This window comes from Pipistrellus hanaki, assembly GCF_964339955.1.
Source record: "Pipistrellus hanaki genome assembly, chromosome: 10".
Taxonomy (NCBI): domain Eukaryota; kingdom Metazoa; phylum Chordata; class Mammalia; order Chiroptera; family Vespertilionidae; genus Pipistrellus; species Pipistrellus hanaki.
In genome coordinates this window covers 45,566,056-45,573,231 of record NC_140512.1, presented here as the reverse complement: position 1 = coordinate 45,573,231, position 7,176 = coordinate 45,566,056, and the positions used below count along the sequence as shown (strand labels likewise).

General features: G+C 38.0%; 1 pseudogene across 1 annotated transcript; it reads right to left on the bottom strand.

Moving 5' to 3' along the window:
* Window positions 1–4,688: 4,688 nt before the first annotated feature.
* On the bottom strand, window positions 4,689–6,154 carry LOC311628850 (olfactory receptor 9A4-like; annotated as a pseudogene). Its single transcript has 2 exons — window positions 5,378–6,154; window positions 4,689–4,876 (listed from the first exon to the last, which is right to left on the bottom strand). The product of its transcript is annotated as an olfactory receptor 9A4-like (transcript).
* Window positions 6,155–7,176: the final 1,022 nt, after the last annotated feature.

The following is a 7,176-nucleotide window of genomic DNA, read 5'->3' as shown; positions in this document are numbered from 1 at the left end:
AAAAAGAAAAAAACATGGTCAATCAACACTCCTATCTCTGGCCAAACCATCTTTCCAAAAAACGAAGACAAAAGACTCTGCAGGTAAATTTAAACACAGGACTTGCTGCTAGTAGAAACAACTTAACAAAAACTACCAAACTTTGAAGTTCTTCTAACTGAACGCAAGTGACCCCAGATAGTAATTAGAATTCACACGCATAAAAATGAAGCATTAGTGAAGGTAATTCTGCAATTATAAAAGATAATATAAATGAATATTTCCTCTCCTGCCTCTTTTTAACTTACTTAAAAAGCATCTGTATAAAACCATAATATACAAATAGACCAAATGGTGGAACAACCGAACAACCAGTCACTATGACATGCGTTGACTACCAGGGGGCATGTGCAGAACATGGCAGGCATTGGTAGCAGGTGGCAGAGTGCAGAACATGACAGGTGTCAGCCGTGATGGGATGGTGGGCCAGGTGAATGGGGGCACCAGACCAAGGCAGGGCACCAGTCATTGTCATCAGGGCAAGCCTCTGGTAGTTACTGAAAAATTTACTCACCATGGTCCTGCACAGCACTTGTACTCACTGCCAGCGCCAGAGCTGCTGCTTACATCAGCTGCTGGCCCTGGCCCCGCTTGCACTCATTGCTGGTGCCACGCCATCAGCAGGTGTGAGTGGGGCCATCAGCGCATGAGAACAGTGGCAACTGGAGCGGGGCTGCTGGCAGACAGGGGACTGAGGCCTCAGCAGGAGGGGCTGGGCAGGGGTGTGGAGGATGGACTGAGACCCGTCCCTGTGCCCACCGCAGCCTTGCAGCCCACAGTTCCTTTCAAGGTGCACAAATTCATGCACTGGGCACCTAGTAACTATGTAATTGCATTGTTAAATGGATAATACATAGAGCTGAAACATATTTGTCAATAACAGTGCAAAAGTGGTAGGTAGGAACAAAGCTGTTTTGGAGTAAGAAAATCACATCAAACAGCAACTTGAATATGGGAAATAAATGAAAAGAATCAAAGAGGGCAAATAAGTTTCATATAGTAAGTTTCATACATATATATATATTTCTACTTTATATAGTGTACTGATTATAACAATGTATTATTGCATTTGTAGCTATATAAATGTAATGTGTATAATAATAGCAGAAAAGTGAGGAGGACTCAAAGCTATATAGGAACAATGTTCTGCATCTAACTGGCATCATTAGTATATATTTGAAGTCAATTCTAAATGGAGATGTAAATGGTAAGCCCTAAAGCATCCAGTAAATATTAACATAAAAACTGAAAAAAAATCAATGAAGAATTTAAAATGTTATACTAGAAAATATTCATGTAATGCGAAATTAATATAACTATAATTAATGTGTTAAATGATGTAGTAGAAAAGGTATACAACATGCATAAACAAGAGAGGAATTTCAGCAAAGAGATAAAAACTGTAAGAAAGAATAAAATAAAAATACTATAAATAAAAAAATATTGTATGAGAGATGAAGAATTCCTTTCATGGGCTCATTATTAGATCCAACACAAGTAAAGAATGAATCAACAAACTTGAAAATTAGCCACAATATATGCACATTTCATGTTTACTAATTTTGCTAAAATCTAGTTATTTGGCTCATAATATTTTGTATTCCCTTCAATAATGACTAAAAGCTCCTGTTCTCCTGTATTCATGTCAACACTTAGTATTCCCATAGTTGTACCTTTTGCCAATATGATGAATGTTTAATGACTGAGTTACCTTTGGCAAATTAGTTAACTTCTTTGAACCTCTATTTTCTTTTCTTCTAAATGACCATAATACTACTTATCTCACAGGTTGTTGCCAGGATTGAATGAAAACACAGAGAAATTCTAAGAAACTTAATATAGAGTTAATAATTTTTCCCTTCTATCTATGCTCCCAAAGCATTGAGCAAAGTTTCCTACATTCAGTAGATAGATATTGAATGCATAAAAATCAATCAAATAATATAAAAGCTATATTCAATGTCTACTGAAAGAAATATTTATGGAACAAAATAACAGTTTGAGATCAAACTTTGAAATCAAAGGATCCTGAGTCAAATTGTATTTCTGTTAAGTTTTGAAAATTATTATCAATATCATAAGATATTGGTATATTTTAATTAGGCACAAACAATAAATATATGTGGTGGTTTACAGAAAGCATAGGAGTTTTAATTACATACTACTCCATCCTTATTCCTTATCCTCTAATGACAAACATTAGTATAAATCAGATAATTTAACATTTTAACCATCATGACACCCATCCCTATTTATGCATCATTAACTATGAATATAGAGAAATATGTGTGAAAATAAAACAGAAAAAGTAAATGTTTGTCAGTGATATCTATCAGATACTATCTGGGTAAGAATTTTACATTTATCAAGTAATTTTTACAGAGAGAAACTATTAAAAATTTTCCTGGTTAGAATTAGTATTGTCTCTACTTTTATTTTTATTTTTATGACCATGTAACAAAGTGAATGTTAACAGAGGCCAATGTTTAAATTAAGTGAAAGTTGCAACACATTCAATATGGCATGCTGCAAATTATAGATAAGTCTTATTTTGTAGTATAGTAATTATATATGAATAAGGAGTTCAAATAGAAGCCTACAATTAGCATTTGCTTTTAAATATCTGACTATGTCTGTGTTCAATTGTGAGGAGCAGAGAGAAAAATAAATAAATAGAACAAGAAGCTACTGAGGCTTCAAGGTGTGTACATCGGGGGTCTGAGTGAGAATTTTTTTTCTTTTTCATTTTTGTATGGATGATACCCACAGCTGGGGAAATGAGATCTCCCAGAGGACAGACCTATCTGTCTCCCAGCACCCAGTGTAAAGATGAAGTGGGCATTCTGGTTAAGTATAAGCTTAGATTGCAGGGCAGGGGCAGAATGACAGTGTTATTAACTAAATGTCTGTGTCCTATTCAAAATCCATATGTTGAATCTGTGAACTCCAGTGCAGATGTATTTGGAAATGGAAATTCTAAGAAAATAATTAAGGTTAAATGAGGTCATATGGGTGAGGCCCTTATTGGATATGATTAGTGTTACTAAAGAAGAAATACCAGAAATGGCTCTTATTCTCTATAGCCATACATTAAGAAATGCCACATGAGAACATAGAGAAAAGGTAGTCACTTACACGCCACAAAGAGAGCCTGCATGAGAAACTGAATTGGCCAGAACCTTGATCTTGAACTTCCCAGACTTCAGAACTGGGATCAATAAATTTCTGTGTAATCCATTCAGTTTAGGGGGGTTTGTTATGGCAGACTAATCATTGAGAATCAAAGACCAAGATAAACCAAATGACTTGTATGCATGCATATAAGCCTAACCAATGAACATAGACACCAGGGGGGTGAGGGCATGAGTGGGGAGTGGTGGTGGGGGGAGAAATAGGGGATAAAGAAATACCTTATAAATAAAGTGAAGAAAGACAAAAAACAAACAAACAAAAAAACAAACAAACACTGGGCTTTAATACAAGAGATGTCTGATGCCCCATTAATAGACCACCTGACCTGAAATCTTCTTTTCCTCCTCCCATATTCTAAACTTAGCCAGTGATAGTTCCTACTCTCCTTAGTTACATTTGAGGAAATATGAGCAGGGCATTCAGAGAGGCAATTTCAAACATTGCATCACTGGAGTTATAGGAGAGCAATGGAAATATTGATGAAGGAGGGGAGGAATCAGAATGTACTATCAGTAGGAAGTCAGAGCCGTGGCTCATGATTAAATGTGGGGAAGGGGGAAAAAAAAAAAAAAGAAACACGAAGACTGAAAGACCAAGGGAGAGAGGAAGAAGAAACAGAAGTTCATGGATAAACAAAGGGCAAGAAAGGCAGGAAGAAGAGGCATGGCAGACGACATGTTGAAAAAGCAAAGAATCTATATATGAAGGTAGTGAGCCTCTTTCCTTTGGATCTATATGAATACATGTCACAAAGAGGAAAGGTTTGAGCAATACCCTGAAATTTAGCAAAAGGAACTTCCTGTATTCTTATTGCCAAATATTTCCATCTTCTTGTAGCACAAAGATTTTGAGAATGAGAAGCATTCTAATCTCTTAACCAGTTCTGTGGCAAAGTAACACTATATTTACTTTGCAGTAGCAGTGGGACTGGATAATAAAATATGCAACCAGAAAAAGAGAGAACTATAGGATGTTCAGAATGCATATGGCCATCTTCTCAACAAATTGTATAAAAATATAGGACAACTCCTAGCAACATTTGAGGAAGAAGCAAAGAGAGCATCTCTTCCTTTGTACTCTGATATTATAAACATCTCTCACCTCACCTCCCTCCTCATTTCCTACCTCCCTCAGTAATTCATTTTTGGAAACAAATTATAAGCAAGTGAATTGGACTAATAGATCGCTACACAAAAGTACACATTTGCTTTCTTCAGTTCCTCCCACACCACAAGGAGTTCATTAGTAGAAATAAAGAATATCTGAAGCTATGAGATTTTAGTGGGCAGAGCATGAGTTTCATTGTTACCTGCCTTATCTGTTTCCATGGCATGATTAGGAATGCTACACACTGATTTCTGTAATGTTGATAATTGTGATAGAGTGGATAGGGCTTCCTAGGTTACTAAATAATCCCCAGTAGGGATCATGTCATCTAAAGCTGAGAGAAGAGTTAGTTAATCTTTGAAAAGTTGATAGCAGTGTTTCACACTATCTCTAAGGGCCTCTTTGACTTTGTCATTCCGGAGAGTGAAGATGAAAGGGTTCAGGAAAGGAGTTACCACAGAATTCAGCAGGGAAACTATCTTATTGTACTCAGCTGCCTGTGTTTGATTGGGTTTCACATAGAGCAGTGTTTCCCAAACTTCTCTCAGGATGAGAATCACCTGGTGGAGTTGTTAAAACACAGATTCCTGAATCCCAACTAAGAAGTGCTAAACTAGAATTTTTGAGAACATATAGGTAAAATTGCATACCTAACTTAGTGCTCTGTATATAACATCTGTCTTAGAGCACTAGTTAAGTATACAATTAGTATACTTAACTAGTGAGCACTAGTTAAGTATACAACTCCACCAGGTGATTCTCTCAGGATGAGAATCACCTGGTGGAGTTGTTAAAACACAGATTCCTGAATCCCAACTAAGAAGTGCTAAACTAGAATTTTTGAGAACATATAGGTAAAATTGCATACCTAACTTAGTGCTCTGTATATAACATCTGTCTTAGAGCACTAGTTAAGTATACAATTTTACCTATATGTTCCCAAAAATTCTAGTTTAGCACTTCTTAGTTGGGATTCAGGAATCTGTGTTTTAACAACTCCACCAGGTGATTCTCATCATGAGAGAAGTTTGGGAAACACTGACATAGAGGAACAGGCAGCTGCCATAACCAATCACAACAAAGGTGAAGTGTGAGCCACATGTAGAGAAGGCTTTCCTCCTGCCAGAGGCAGTGGGGATCTTGAGGATGGTGGAAATGATGTAAGTGTAAGAGGCAATTGTTGGTACCAGAGAACCATTGATGATAAAAATGGCCATTAAAAAAAGAACAAACTCCGTGAAAAGGCTATCATCACAGGATAGTTTGAGAAGTTGCCCTCGGTCACAATAAAAATGGTCCAACACATTGATTTGCAGAAGGTCAGGTGAAACTGGCATAGACTGGCCAGATTTCAGAAAGAAACCCAAACACCCATGACACAATTACCACCCAGATGCAGGTGTGGCTGCTCATAATGATGTTCTACCTCAAGGGTTTACAGACAGCCACATAACGGTCCACAGCCATTGTTCCCAGTAATGCGAATTCTATGATCCCCACAGAAAGGTACAGGAAGAGCTGGGTGACACATCCAGCCAGAGAAATTGTCTGCATCCTAGGGTGCAGTAAGCCCTGAAGCATGACAGGGATTATAATAGATGTGATCAGGATCTCCGAGGCAGAGAGGTGGCCAAGGAAGAAATACAAGGGGGACTAGATGTTTATCAACACAGACAATCTCAATGATGACCGTGTTTCCCATTAATGTCACTGAGTAGAAGAATAAGAAGGCAGCAAAGAGGCTATGGTGTAGTTGCTTGGAGCCAGGGAAGCCAAGGAGACAAAACTCAGTGGCACTTGAATGATTGCTCATCATTTAGTCCTTGTCTCTGCTCCATGTGAAACTCAGATTTCAAAGGAGAGATAACACTGCTCCACATGGTCCTGCTCTCAAGAGAGAAGGGAGACAAATTAGGATGATAAACTACTTTTGACTGATGATCACATGAGTTGCCTCTACTACTATGCTCTACACAAAGACAGACCTAAATAGTGCCTCTTTAATGCTCGCTGTCAGGAATGAGTGAAGGCACCTTCTTCTGTGTTGGTGTGAAGAAAATCTTCCTTGTCTTTATACCCCACGGAAGTGTATTCTCCAGGGGTATAAGCTATGACATTTTAAACTACTTAATTTTAAAACTGAATTAATCAGCCCCTAATAGTCCTGGGACTGTCCTATTTCCTCTTAGGTGTACTGAATCAGATGATATGATGACATTCCAAATGTAGTCTAAGGCATGGAAGTCTAAGCCCTCATCCACACTGGTACTACACTGACCCACCTTGGGACCAGCAGAAAAGAGACAGTGAGCCCAAGAAAACATCTCTGTGTTTCCCCAGATCGTATAACCTCCATATTATATAGCATCAAGATCTCCAAATGGGAATGCTGGAGCTTGGGATAATTTCTCAGAGCCCATTCATTCTTTTTTCATGCCATTTTCTTTCCAAATTTTTTGGGAGAAAGGAAAGATGGCACTTGGCACTGATAATAGATTTCTACCCATCACTTCATCTATCCCATTACTCAAATGTCATCTCTTCAGACAATTCTTTTTAAAATATATATTTTATTGATTTTTTTACAGAAAGGAAGAGAGAGGGATAGAGAGTTAGAAACATCGATGAGAGAGAATCATCGATCAGCTGCCTCTTGCACACCCCCCACTGGGGATGTGCCCACAACCAAGGTACATGCCCTTGACTGGAATCGAACCTGGGACCTTCCAGTCTGCAGGCCGATGCTCTATCCACTGAGCCAAACCGGATTAAACTCTTTTTAATTCCCCTAACCCAAAATAGGAATGACTTGATAAAACCTTGGACTCCAGTTTCCTT